Here is a 15,846-nt window from a genome sequence, read left to right as displayed (position 1 = left end):
ATTATTTCTTTTATAGATGAACTAGCCCACGTGTGAGCCAACCCCTCCTAAATATTTCCCTGCAAACTGCATTGGCACAAGTAACCCAGTGAACAGCATGAATAGGAACACACTCCCAAAGTGCATGGAAGCCCACTCGCACTGAGCCCACGGCAGGAGCTCAGTTCTGTTATTTAAAAACACTGAAAGTGTTCAGCTATTGAGTTCCATTTCTCAGTACTTCCAGTACCATTTTCCAGATGGAAAGGAAACTGAACACTTCATGTTTAAACAATCACTTTATTTTGATCCCAAGAACACTTACTAAAGAAAAAGAAAACCACCTCTTTTCTGTGGACAGAAAATTTTATCAGGAATTACCTACTTTGCCAAGATCCCATTTGCACAACATTATTTGATTCTATGTAAAGAGGAATCCAGATGCATCATTCCTAATAGTGTTTAGAACTCAGATAAATATGTTTGTTTATTTATTTTCTTAAAAATTAACTTTTAAATCCTCACAGTTGCCTGACTCTTCCCAACAGCCTAGTAGAGCTTTTGTTTTATTTAAAGGTCTATCACCACCTGTCAGTGCAGCATCAAGAAAACACTGGAATGTGCCATTAGTCCTGAGCTTGGGTAGGACAGATGAGCTTTTTTAGTAGCTGTACTGTATTAATGCCTTGTTAGGGTTTCTTATATGTCTCCTGCTAATAGGAATAACCTCTGGAGCAACAGCAATTTATCCATACATCTAGCTCACACTGCTTGTCACAGTTAGTAACAGCTGATAACCCTCTTGGGCTGCTTTTCATCTTCCGTAGAAGTGCTCTCATTCTAGAATACATTATTTTAACCTGTCAGAGTATAAACAGGACAATTACTTAGACCAATGTAGACTGAAAGTGTTGATAACTAAAGTTAAATCCAGCATTGTCACTCTAATGTGTCCATGTTAAACCAAGCACAATGAGGCAGCTTGCCTTCTCAAATGAAAACATTTGTCAAACTCGCTAATTCAAAATCGACCTAGTACAGATCTCTTGATTTGCACTGCTTGCCGACAAGCCTGGGAAAGCAGCAATGGAAACAGTGTACTGATTATTGGGGCAAAGAGAGAAAATTATCAAGCAGGAAGAATCAAGCTGGCTGTGTCTGTGAAGGGAGAACTCGCCAGACTGCAGGAACAACAACAGCAACTCACCCATCGCGCTGGGGTTTTGTAAGACTTGCCCAAAATCCAGGCCTGCTCATGCACTCCTGAACACTCAGGAACAATATCTGGTCACTGGGTATTTCTAAGTCCACAAAACCTGCTATAGCTGCCTCTGCATCCTTCTCTAACCTATTTCCTACCGGCGCATGCAGCTGTGTTAACAGCAACATCGCTTTGCTCAACAGACCACCAGCAGTAAAACTCCAGCTCACACACTGCATGCAGCTCACCTGCTCTTGCTGACCAATTTCTTTCAAGAGAAAGGGCAAAAGATGTCAACACCATTTTCCTTCCTTGCATCCCACCCTTCCTACAGCACCTCTGCCTCGCTTATCCCATGGGCACCACATTTCCTGCTAAGCAGACTCAACGGCAATGCTGCTCTCTAACCTTTCTGCTTTCTCCTTCAGCGACTGCCTCGGTGCTCTCTCTCGGAGTTGACCTTAACTTTCTCCTCTGGCTCCTTCCTCTCCTTATTCAAACCTCACACAAACTCCCCTGAAATTACCCTCCCTGAAGTCTCTGCTGGCCAGACCTGTGGATTTGTTCTCCATCCTCAGCTTCCTTAAGCATTGTGCTGCTTTGATACTATTGCCTGTTGTTGCCTTATACATAAATATTCTACCTCAAGTATTTAGGCATTAGCCCCTGATCCAGCTCTGTTCAGATTGTGTTGAGACCTTGTCACTTCGTCCTTTCTGACAGTTTGTAAAAAGTCCTTAAAGAAATGTAGAACCAAATGCCCTGCATCTGCCGCATCCCACCTGCTAAAAACAATCCCCAGGGTTGTGTGGTGTTCTCTTTGACACCAACGCTCTAGGGAAGAACAAAGCAAGACATTGTTACTGAACCTAAAAGGAATATGAACATAGTTTGAGCAAAAACATGATGTCATTTATGTCTTTGTATCAAATCCTCGCAAGACATTCCATATTGGTTAAAAAATTTATGCAAAAATTCAGATGAAGCAAAGGGATGACTGATTTCGTCTCCCTAGGATGGACCACAGCAAAATGGCAGGATTGCTCACAATTTGGACCTGGAACCCTTCAATCTAACATTCAGATGGTAACACATCCTTTTATAAGGGCAAGTAATTATAACAATGAACATATGTGCAGCTAATTGCTTGCACCTCTGGATAAAGCCTTTAACCCATGCTTTTCAGTAAGACTGTTTAATTGGAAAAACAAGAGTGAAAATTAATGACCATACAAGTGCCATATGAAAATAACGGGAGACAGGACATCACAAATAACCACCCATCAAGGTAGAAGGACTGGGGTTCAGATATTTTCAAGCACAAAAGGGAATGAAATGCTAGTTTGGTCCCATTCAATGCTAATATTATCAGTACCCCTCCACTAATGAGACTGACAGAAAAGATACGATTTAATAAGCCACAGTCCATTTAAAGTCTCAGGTTTATTAGATGTAGAGGCTAGCAACATAAATGTTTAAAATGTAATCAGAAAAGTTATAGATGGGTTCACTGAATATTTCTCCTGCAAAAGCCTGTGCCACAGAAAATGAGGAAATATGTAGGATTTTTACATATAGCACAGCCTCTTACTGCACAGTAAGCCAAACACTTGACACACAGGTTAAGTTAATATAACCTTCCAGCTTCTCTTTGCACAGTTTTTCTCTGTTCTTAATCTTATCTTTGTATCATTTATCTTCTTTTTCTAATTTGTAAACACAGTTTCAAAGTCGTAATTTGTTTCAAAGTCTTCATTTAACTCTCTGCTATGACTGATTCTTTAAAACACCAAAGTCCTTATGCATCACTCTGTTACTCTCTTAATGTCTACAGCTTGTTCTTTCCTACTATTTGCTTCTTTATTTTACTAAGGACTAAAGCCAAAAGTATCAGTTTGACAAAGGAGAGAATGTATTTTCCACTGTTGCATTCTTCCCATTCCTTTGGGTGCCTCTAAGGGTCTCTAAGATCTGTCTGAAATTACAGACAGCAGTTTAGCAAACCAGGGAACTAATCCCCATCCAACCTTTTCAACCCTGGTATCTTCCTGAACTGCAGGCTGTGGGCCCACTGAGAGAAATAAATAACCTATGTACCTGTCAAAAAACTCACCAACATACCACCGCTATCATTGTACTAGATAACTACAACTAGAACATTCTTCTTTAAACTAAAAGAACCCAGTTATTTCCATTCATACTTACAGCATTTTAGCACAGAATAATTTTAAAATGTCATTTTCCTCTTCATTTTTGCTTTTTACTTTTGACGATAGAAAGAGAGGTATTTATTTATTAAAAAATATTGCTACCTAATATTCAACAGAGGCCCAAGCACAATGCTATACTGAATATAGTGCTGACGGTCAGAAGTCTTGCAATCTTACTTGGGTATATTATATGCAGTGTAATGAAGAACACATGGCTGATAATTGCAATAAAACCTTGAACAAGCAATCTCATTGTGGCATGATGGGGGAGTAAAAGTAGTTATAAATGGAGAGAAATGCCAATAAATATCAAATGTAAAAGAGAGAAAATTGGCAGCAATACGCTAGAAGCCAGGAATGACACAAAATTAATAAGGGAAGCAAAAGGACAACTGAAGAAATCAATGGTCAATAAAGCTAAGGACAATAAAATGAAGTTTATAAAGTGTGTTGTAACAAAGAGTATCTAACCAACAGCTACTGGTCCATTACCACTGTGGAAATGATAACATTGTCAATAATACTGCAAGAAAGACAACTATGTTCGATAAACACTTCTGCTCCGTGTTTCAGCTAATGCCAGTGATGTAGCCTTACGACAGATCAATGCTGATTAAATACTTCATTTTCCGGTAAGAATTAATTGATAAGGATGTTAAACACCATCTCTTACAATCAGAATCTTATACCAGCAATTCAAACAATTTATATCTAGGAGTTTAAAGGCTCTGGCTAAAGATTTCTTGTGCTCTTTTTCAGTCAATCTTGAATTCACAAAATTCCAGGCTCCAGTAAAGTCACTCTTGTCACAATATTTAAAAGATTTAAGCAAAATGAATGAATTGATTATGGGATTCAAAGCAAGAAACCAAACTGTCAAAAAAAAAAAAATATTATCTGGGATTTAACTGACAAAGAATTAACAGAAAGTACTTCAAGCAAACTGAGTAATGGCAATGAACATTAATTCAAGGAAAACAGACAGTTTTGGTTTGTGTTGTATAAGATTTCAAAGTTATTTAATAAGGATAATAGCCCTAACTAAACAAGAATTCTCCTATGCTATTCGGCATGGCCTCTGACAGCATTTTGGCAAACAAAACAGAACAATCCAAATCTATTAAAACAGACATTAAACACGTGTCAAAGAGATGCAACCATTGACTGGAGAAACTCTTAGACCAACCTAGCCAAGACAAACACTGCCCTACCTGGGCAGGTCACATCCTCCCATCTTCCTCTACTCTTTCTTGCCATCTTTGTACCCAGCTATGCTCCATACAGGCAGCAAAAGGTGTGGATCACATTGAAGGAAATAATTTGAAATTCAGTGCTATGTAGTTAAAATACAACAGGGCTGAGAAAACATTCTCTGAGCGACACTGAATTTATGGACAGGAGCACTGGCAAAGTAAGAGCAGAGGCTTTGCTGTAGGACTTTGTGGATCAATGTACAAATTGTTATTCTCATTGTTCAGTAGAACAATTACTAAAATCCATTTGCCGGTAAATGTGCCTTGTCTTGTAAATCATTGGGTCATTAACCTTAACAATGTCAGTGTGTTGTCACTATCCAATTCAATTAAATTACTGACCAAGGTAATACCTAAAAGCACATTTCAGGCAAAGGAATCTACTATTATATTATTATCTATGACAACACTTAACAATATCTTAATTTTGTACCTGGAAATAGGAATATATACTAAAGCTCAGGTAATATATTCTAAAAGCCAGGTGAAGAGATACACAAACAGGCTGAACAGAAGAAATGGGAACAGAAAGGTTAGAAAAAGAGGAAGAGGGGAAGACAGAGAGAGAGAATGGAAAATGGTACGGAACAAGCACCTCTAAGGGGTCATGTGTGCATTGTTATGTGCCATATTTCAGTGTTCCTTGAGGTCAGAAGACAGGGACGCAGGACTTTCTCCTGCCCATCAGTTATTAAATCTGGCAACCTGCCTTAGCAAATGTCCAGTGATGCTGTTTCTAAAAAGAGGCATTCTCTCCACATGCCAGAGTGAGTAATACAGACGCGTATGGAAAGGGTGAAGAAAGTCTCTGATGACCTTCCCAGGCCAGCAGTGAAGCACAAGCCCGGCAGCCTGTCTAACTGGGAGGGGAAAGAGCAGCCGCTGATTTCCACATTCATTTGAAAAAACAACTGTATGTGTGACACGTGAGGGCTGGTAAGCTGCTCTCATCACACTAAGGAGTCTCATTTAGATGTCTTTCTGCTGCATGCTTCCATGCATATATTCTCACATTTCAGGCAGAGTCTCAGCCCACACTTCAGGGAAGGAAAATCTTCCTGGGTTTTTTTGCTCCCTTTGTTTTCCTCCAGTTTCCTCCTTTTCCCCCTAAAAAAACACAGGCTTTATGACACAAAGGCACAAGCAGTAGGCTCAGTGAGGTAGATTGTTACTATCATTTATATGACTATTGTTTTTCCATTGTCCAAAACTTCACCATGCTAGGTGGTGTAGAAAGCACAAGAAGAAATGATGGCCCCTGCCATCAGAGAGATGCCAGATCATTGTGGGCAGACAGCTGCAGAGTATGTGGAAGCTACAAGATCATGTTTGTCAGTACCTCAGGCAATAAGCAGCCTAGCCACTGACAGACTTTTTGTAAACCTGATAGCAAATGAGTTCCTGGTCTCTGGTCCAGCCATTGTATTGCAACTCAGTCCCATTTATTAAACCTCAACAATCCCGTAGAGTGTCCCTGCTGGACAATTGCTAGGGTAGATCTGCCAAGGCAGAATGCTTTATTTTGAATGCATAATTTCTAGATATCACAAATTATGGAGGGCTTCCTCAGGGATGTCCTTGTGGACAACACAGCACCACATTAAACTCAGGAAGCTCAATCAGAAACAGTGGCCACTGGCTTTAGAAGAACTGTTGAGTGTGAGGCACCTATGAAAACTGTGCTCCTGTCCCAGCAAGTTTTGACCTAAGCCATTTTTTGTCCTTATTTTGGAAGAATGCACAATTGCAGGTTGAATGAAGGGCTTTATAAACCCTGTATGCACAGGGAGCCCTTGGTGCTATACAGAAATGGCACATAATGCCATGTGTGTTCTTTGTATTTTACAGAAAAGAGTATCTCAGCTCTCAAAGGTGGAGGGAGGAAAACAGAGTGAAAGAAAGTGGAAAAAAATCAACTCCCATTCTATGTAACTGAAAATTTTGACCAAATAAATGCATTCAACTTTCAGTACAAGTTTTATCTTGAATGGAAAAATGAAAATGATTCTATCAAATATTTTTTTAAAAAGTTATTTGGGCTACAAACAAAGAAAATAGAACAGAACTGGAAATGAACTAAACTAAATCAGCTGTAAAACTTCTATTTTTATGGGAGAAATGACGACAGGAATGGGCTTTAAGCATAACAACACACACAAAAGGTAGAGGGCTGCTTTGTTAATGAAATTGCACTATGGATCATGAGCCAAATGGATGTAATTTTATGTGAACTGCACACACAAAAAATTCCCTCAATAAACATATGGAACATGAGGCTTCTTTTCTCCTTACTTTAACTAGGCAGCAGGGAAACATTACAACCGAAGGGTAGATATCAGCATTAGAAGACTTATAGGGTTGCTTAAATGGGAGTTCAAAATAAAATAGAAGCAACATAAGTCATTATTGTTTTCCTTATAGGTTTTCTCTTCTTTCAGGAAGTACTAACCTGGGCACACATATACATTTTTTAAATTATATTTTCCTTTTAACTGCAGAAGTGTCTTCTGGATGTATCAAAAGAACAATATATCCTACAGAGCCTACTATGAGAGCTAGAGGCCTTTGAGGAGGAAAATATATTTATAACAAAGGAGCGTAGTATCTGAATAAAGAGACACAAAGCAAGGCTTAAACAATGCTCTGTGCTTTTCAGTATTTTTTTCAGGTAACAGATAATTAACTAGTAACCACTGACATTAACAATATTGGACCTGTATTACTTTCCTTGCTTTGGAAGCTGGATTTGGCAGCACACTTAAGAGCTTTTCAGAAAGCTCCTGTTGATAAACTATTAGAGTGAAATCCACATCCCCTCTGCAGTTAACTATCCTCATCAGATCATCTTTTAGTAGTCTCAGCTTGCAACCCTGCTGGCAGTGACTATTTGTTTTTAAGAGAGTATCTCTTTTTAAAACTCACCTGACACTAAGACGCTCGTTACGTTGGAAATTATGGCAAGCAAGGACAGCAGTTCCGGACTTAGAAAACACTGGTTGTCATTGCTCTCCTGTTCCCCAATGCCAGGTCTCATAGGGATGATTGCAGTGCAATCCTTAAAATGGTTGTCTTCATCCCTTGAGCCTTGCAAGGAAGGATTTCAACAACACCCTAAAGCTTGCTAAGAGACAATAACTCATTCAAAGGCAAGTGCAGCAGCTTCCAGAGACAGATTTTCTTCACAAAAGTTACATGGATACTCCAAGTGTTTTATTGCTGTTTGAAAAAAAAACCCTCTCTCTTAGCTGCTGTAGTTTCCAAACCCTCCTTTTAGAAGTCTCTGGAGAATCAGTATTTTACTGCAAAACTCTTTGCCCTTTCCTAACTCTGAGCTGCATTTTCAAATTATAGTATCTGAAAGGTCTGCCTGTAATGGCTTTGAGTTTGCATCTTCTAGTCTAATTGCAAATTTGTTAAAATCTGCAAGACTTCCCAGTAGGGAATGTGAAGGGTAGTACAGGTATGTAAAATGCTGGCATCCACAATCTGACAATCTAGACTGGCAATTTAATGTAACAACCATGTGGCCCTGAAGAGCAAATCTTGTAGTTCTGTGATGCATGTTTTCAAAACCTTTTAATTATTTAGAAGGTGGCTATTCTAGCTCACTAAAGGTTAATGATTAGGGCCAAACAATTGGAAGTTATTGATTATTGCTGAATTCTCCACGCTGTCAGTAGCACTGACATGCATGCACCACATAGCATGGCTGTGAATACCAACACCCGTAGTCTGCCTTGCTTATTCACAGTGCATTAATTGCAACAGACCACACACACCTCACATACTTCATCAACCTGGTAAGTTCTTATCGCATGAATCATCTTATGGATTAGCTTTCAGTGCTTGTTCGGATCTTTGATTCCTACAGAGGCACAGCCACACTCTGCCACTCACTCACCAGCACATTCCACATCACATTCCCCATCTTTCCTGTGTGCTTGTGGTTTCCAACAGCATGGGGTTTGCAGAGCAATCAGTGACTGCAATGATGCTGAAATGACTTAATTTACACCAGTCTCACTTTGCCTCCAATACCAGAGACACAGTGGCCAAACCCTTAGCAAAATGGCATTCTCCAAAAAGTCCAAAAATAGCAAGGCTTTCCGCTGTTCCATACTCCTGCTTTGGGAGTGCAGAGCAACTAGAGGGAATTTTTAGTATACCTCAGCTTCTAAAAAGCTTCAGGAAAAGCTCGTACTTCACTAACCTGCAGCCAGGCAATACTGCTAAATTTTTAATCACGGATATCCAGAAAACCACTGAAAACAATACAGGAAATCCTTACACAACCCTCAAACATCAATGCCTGGATAAGTTTACTTGCTACTGTGAGGAAAGCCTTGAGCTTACTGAAATGGAATTATTTTAGCTGAATCACAATTTCACTGTGTTTCTGCAGGGCTCCCCTTCCCAGAAAGACTGCTTTTGCTCAGTAACGATTTTTTACTACAAAAAGTTGAGTGGTGAGCACTCCAAAATCCTATATAAGCCATAAGTACAGTGTGATCTCTGTGTCCAATGGTTGCAAAATAAATCATTTTTTCATCATTTGAATGAAAATTTATTCAAATTGAATAAAGATACTGCACAAACGACATAATGCAAGCATACATGAGTGATTAGGAACGTTGTTCCATTTCATAAATATATTGTAATTAAACAAATGTCAGCAGTTCAGTTTTATGCCGAGATGATCTGACAGTACTTGAGACTCTCAATTGCACAGTTAAAGGCAATTCTGGGACCTTGTTATTGTTTGCGGTATAATTTTTTTCCTTACGCATTATACTCTAACAACCTCTTAGCAAAATTGTACTCATCTTTAATAAACATCAGCTCTAACTAGGCATGGATGTATCATTATAAAGCCGTTCTCTCCATCACAAGTGAACAAGGTAAGGTAATCATGTTAACCGCTTTCCAGACATAAACTCAGAAAAACACCATGTTTCTGTAGATAGTGAAATCAAGGTTAAAACCTTCACTGTCAGCTGGCTCTGAGGGCAGCTCTGTCCCCAGGGGATAGCAGTCTTTGTTAAACTGCTTTAAATTCTTCAGCTCCTTGAAGCTGGCAGACCAGAGGAACTCTAACCAAAAGCCACATTCCAGTGCTGCCAGACATCAAGTGAGAAATGACCATGGTACTGTTCCACAACGTGACTCTCGGGTACACAGGAGGGCAAGGCTCTGTGTGGGTGTTAACGCAAGACTTCACACAGGCCCACCAGCAGAACAACTGAAGACCACAGGCAAACGCCATTCCCAGTGGTGCACACCAACCAGCAAGATGTGTATATATACAGCTGCCTAGGAAATCCAGACTCTGGAGAGTATAAAGGAATAACAGGGGAAGTCCAGAAAGCTCCACTCACATGCTGAGCTCTGCAGGCAGGACCTTCTCTTCTTCCTCTCTCCTGTTCATTTTCAGACCCAGAAGTCCCCGCCCATGACTGGAGATAGCAAGAGGAGAAAGAGGAGACTATCAGCTCCATTCCTGTGTTCACTGGTTGCTAATTACAGGGCAACACAAGTGATATCTAGATATGCCTGACAGAAAAGCCCATGCTCAAATGCCTGTGTTTCCTTTATATCACAGTATTTTGAAATCTTTAACAATAATAAGACATCCAGAAGAGAAAGGAGTTAGTATATAACAGCATCCATTTTTGTCCCAGGAACAAGAGAGTTAAATCATTCCAAGCACCCAGCAGCATTTTTTTTCTGAGCAATGGCTCAATATAACCATTACAGAGGCTGGATATACAGGCAGCAGCATACCTCTGAGTGCTGCTGTATGGTGCCCATCATATTTGTCTCCTCCTGTGCCCAACTTTCTTGTGCTGATAAAAGAGCAGTTAGTGCCTCTTTGTTATATAAATGTTAGCAGAGGCAAACAGAGTGGAAATTTAGTGGTCAGGTGTAGGTGGCCGAACACTGATAAAAAAGATTAGGTAGCTGATAGGGAATGGTATTTACCAGCTGCATAAGGTGTCAGGTGTTGCAGAGAGGTATTGTTCTCACAAAAATGGATTGAAATAGGTTCCTTCTGTTTCCCCCAGGCTTTTCAGCTCGGCTGGAAAGGAACCCACTGATCTCCACAAGACAAAGAAGATCCTTGAAATACTTTAAAGCTTGGCTGAACCCTCAGAACCTCTTCCGTAGTATTGCTGCATGCTGCCTTTGTGCTGAGATCGAAACTGCAGAAATACAGCTTTCTTACAAGGAGTGAAATCAGCCATCACTGACTCAAGCATCTTACCAAACTTCTCAGTTTTTCTGAAGGAGATTTATCAAGTGTTTGTAATTATAAGTTGCCTGTGCTGCAAATGGCTCCAGAGGACAGTGCAGCTCAAATGCCTGCTCTCAATGTCACAAGTCTCCAATGAATTGCAAGAAACCTCGGGCACCTTCTGTGCAGGCCTTCAGGCAGGATAAATCACAATTGTTCTCTCCAGTTGGTAGAGCTATGCTGATTTACATCATGGGAAGATCTGCTCCCTTGTGTGCAACAAGTTTAAAGGGGAAATAGATTGTGTCTTGCTTGCTCCTTATCTCTGTCTCAACTATCCAGTTAAAAATATATTCCGTGATTATGCCTAGATGACTTCTGAGTTTGTTTGTGATTATTTGGTCATGCTCTGTCCTCTGACATGGGTGTGGAGTGATGGCAGACCCAGCTGCAGCATTGCTTGCTCTGTGGGAGCAGGTAAGAAGCAGCTGAGTGCTTCTATGTATTGTGGTTTTGCTAAGGACTTGTTTTTCAGTATAGCGGGATGTGTCCTCACCTGTGCGGGGTTCAGGCCCACAGCCCAATTCTTTGGAAGTAGTCAAGCAGTGCACATATCCACCCAGGAAATGTTTTGCAGCACCACGATGACAGGACCAGTGCAAAGACTGCAATAGTGTGTGTCTGAAGCTTATGTGTGTGCATTGTATAAAAACCTGTAATTCTGCCTATGGATGCTTGAAAAGGCAAACATCAGGTCTTTTTTGAACAGGCCACTCTGAGGACCTCCAGACCTAAGAGCTTGAGCTGTTGTAGCTTCAACTTAAAAACCAGGCTCTGTAGCTGAGACAATAGCCAATTCACAGCCAGGATAGACTGGTGGGGTGGTACATCTTGATCAATGTTTCACATTTCTTCTTTACGTGACGTTTAATTCCTTACTGCAGCTTGTGACTGCCTGAAATCCAATATAAAAAGAATGCATTCACATGAACGTGAACGCTCGAATAATTGCCTCAATAACATCAGGCACCAACTCCTCACCATGAGGATAGCTGGTAACTAATTAAGAGCCTGAATGAACAGACAAGCCAGAAACCATCCTTGCACTTTGTTGAATAGGCTCAGGCAGCAGGCTGTGTAAGGGAAGCTTTTGATCCCAAGTGCTCCAGTACTAGACAGAGGCAGTTCATCTCCAGAGAAGGCAAGCACACAACACTCAGATCCAGATCCTCATCTCGCCCACAAGCTCATGAATCCTCTGATGACGCCACGGGGAGGCAAAAGGATCCCAGTCTTCAAATGGAAAATTTGGGGATGGGGTGTTACTGGAGCCAGCACTCTGCTTTGCTGAGCAGTGCTCCAGAGCAGTTCTTCAGGCATAAGCGGCAGTGGGAGGAAGTCAAAGCACCTCTTTAGTTTTAAAAAGTTGCACCCCCGAGAAAAACAACATTCCTATTTGGCTGCAGCATGACATGAAAACTCTGCCTGAGCTGCCACTGACAGAGCTGAAGGTCTGGCCCTACAACAAGGCCCAACTCCATGACCAACATATTTTTCCTGTTCTTTGTCACTGTTTTTCGTTCAGTGTTTCTTAAAGATCGCTGAAGTGTGACTTACGTTCAACTGACTGGTTTGGCAGGCAGAGTACACAGCACAGATTTTGGTGCATGCCGTATGAGCTCGTGCTTAGATACTGCATGGCAGAAACCTGACCTGGTGCAGCTTCATGACATTATAATTAGCAATCTGTGGCCTGTCTACACATGCCAAGAATCACACTTCACGGCACAATGCAAACCTAACCTATCTTAGAGTCCACACAGGGAGTTTGTACCAATTTTAATTAAATCAGTCTCCAGAACAATTTGACTACATTTCTTGTGTAGGCACGCCCCAGAAGCAAATGGATTATAAAAATGTTCGCTCTCATTTATTATCAATTTCATGTTAACAGTTGTTCTTTGTTAAGCCTTAACTTCTGGAATCATATTAGTGCCTGGGAAGTTCAACTTCTATATTTCTTTTAATGCTGTGTTTCAAAGAATGGCATGAAAAGATACCCTTGTGTTCCATAACTACTCAAAAATTTGTATGTAAATTATCCAACATGCATTGTTCTTCCTTTTAAATAGTAATTATTTATATGCCTGTCCCATGATGTGCAGAAGCTGTACCCAGGATCTTTGAACCTGTGAGTAAACAGTATGAACCTAGAATAAAAAGGAAGGGACTTCAGAGACACTTAACTGAGACAGCTGCATTATTAGGCTGTTAGCTCTAGGATCTTTAAAATCCCTGCACAGATTCAGGAATCCCAAGAAGTGGTCCTGATCTTGGCTGTACTGGATTGCCTGTTGGTGGTACTTCTCTCTCCAGTGCCTACTTGAAAAGCCCAGGAGGGCTCTGTTGAAGGCTCACCATTAAGCAGGACAAATTCACCCTCTGTACATGCACAGGGGTGACCCTGCATTGCTCCCCTCTACCAAAGCGGGTAGCAATACAAGGCAGGGCCTGCAGTGCCCACACAGCCAGCATCCCTCATAGGCCAAAGTCCCTCCCTGTTAAATATGATGAACAAAAAGTATTCTGGGAACACTGGTGTTGCAATCATAGCTGCTAGTGCAGTTTCTCTATGACCCAGGGGACACCAGGACTAAGCCTGTAAAAGGGTTCCTGCCTCCTGGCAGGGCTGCTGCCTGCCCATGTACTCCTGCAATTCCTCCTCCTGCCTCTCCCCGCCGTGATACAAACTCTTGTACTGAATGGAGGAAGAGCATCCTGCCAGACAGCTGTGAAGGATCTGACATCCCACTCCGAAACTGCCAGCACAAAGGAGTTAACAAAATCTGTTTGAGCTGAGAGTATTTATGCTTCAACAGTTCCATTAATAGGTATTAAATAACGCTCCTTTAAGCTACAATGCTGCTGCATAGGGTTTCAGCCTCATCTTTATGGATGCCTTGTCATAATTTCTAGAATTATAGAACTTCCTGCCACGCACTTACATATATCTGCAAAGTTACAAAATAGTCAAAGATTATTTTTTCTGCCCAGAACTAGCAGAAATGACTTTTCATTAATCAGGATCAGACAAGATGAAATTAAATCAATTCTTCTCCCTAAAGTTTGAGATGCACAAAGAGGGAGAAATCAACTCTTCTCAACCCTCAGTTCAGGAGCTGTAAAGTGAAACCCCAGCTCTAGGCACATAGTCTCTGCAAGGAATTGCCACAACAAGTAGGCACTGCCTACTTATCACCTCTCAGCTCCCTGTCCCCCTCCACGCACACACACACATGCTCTTTTATACAAACTAAGCTTCCAAGATGACTGCTGGCTGGATGCTTTCCAGCAAGAGAATCAGAATGTCCTTGGCAAATCCAAAACTACAAGATGCTCTAATCAAGATTCTCTGATCTTGTGTATTGGGTTTAGCTGGCAAGGTTTTGGTAGTGAAGGGGCTGCAGGGGTGGCTTCAGTGAGAAGACACCAGGAGATGCCCCCACATCAGGCAGAGCCAGCTCCAGCCAGCTCCAACATGGACCCACTGCTGCCCAAAGCTGAGCCTGTCAGTGATAACATATTTAAGAAAGGGTAAAAAATGCTGCGTAACAGCAGCTGAGAGAGAGGAGTGAGAGTATGTGAGAGAAACAGCCCTGCAGACACCACAATCAGAAGGAGGAGGGAAGGAGGAACGCCAGGTGCCAGAGCCGAAATTCCCCTGAATCCGGTGGAGAGCACCATGGTGAAGCAGGGTGTCCCCCTGCAGCCCATAAAGGACCACAGTGGAGCACACATCCACCCTGCAGCCCACGGAGAGCCCACGCTGGAGCAGGTTTTCTGGCAGGACCTGTGGCCCATAAGGGACCCACCCTGGAGCAGTGTGTTCCTGAAGGGCTGTATCTCATGGAGAGGTCCCATGCTGGAGCAGTTCTTGAAGAACTGCAGCCTGTGGGAAGGACCCACATTGGAGAAGTTAGTAGACGACTGTATCCCATCGGAGGGACACCATGCTGGAGCAGGGTAAGAGTGTGAGAAGGAAGGAGCGGCAGAGACATCTAGCAATATGAAAAGTACACACTGTCCGCCTCCATGCACTTCATATGCATGGACTCATGTCCAAAACACAAGAATTCATGGGACACATACGAGGGACTACACTATTAGATGATCACCCCCTCCCCTCTTTATGTCATTCACTTATTACCAAAATCTCAACCACAGTCTAGTCCATACGGTCTTTTTTCTACACTGTGCATCATACAGGCTCATTAGGCATCATCTCCAAAAGGACCAGGAAATACTGTATCCCGCATTCCTTCAGGCAATTCCAACTTTACCCAGAGCGGGTGGTGAGGAGACAATCTCCTGCACATGGCAAAAAATGTTGGGGAGTAATGAGAGGTACCAGGTGTGGGAGATGTAATTGTACCTGAGAAGGAGAGAAGTAAATGGGCTTCACTGTAATAATGCAAAATTCAGATTGCGTACTGACTTCAGGATTTCCATGGACCCAGAATCTGAGCTCAGATCTCACATGCATCACTTCTAGTCTCTCTATATGTGAATGCACCCATAGCAGAGCTGGGGGATTAAGAAAAACAATGAGTATGCTGCTGGTCATGCTGAAAACAATGGATGTTTTGGTTAAAACCTCCCTGAGAATCCCTGAGTACAGTGAGATGCTGTTTGCATTCCTGGAGACAGCATGCTCCGGGACACAGCAAGCCTTGCTGAGCACCTGTCCTCACACCCATTTATCTCTAGATGACTTTGGAGGGAGGCTTTTAATACTGTTAGAGCCCATTCTGCCCAGTGCAAAAGCATCCAATACAGTTCTCAGAGCCTTCCACATGATAAACGGGAAACTTGAAAAAACATGGGGGAGGCACATCGACAGAGCCCAATAAAATGAGATAACATCCTCTGCTCTGCAGAGGCCAAGACAGATTTCTGACTGAACTGTAGCAG

The sequence above is a fragment of the Pelecanus crispus genome, chromosome 7 (genome assembly GCF_030463565.1).
Source record: "Pelecanus crispus isolate bPelCri1 chromosome 7, bPelCri1.pri, whole genome shotgun sequence".
Classification (NCBI taxonomy): Eukaryota; Metazoa; Chordata; class Aves; order Pelecaniformes; family Pelecanidae; genus Pelecanus; species Pelecanus crispus.
This window is presented reverse-complemented; position numbering follows the sequence as displayed.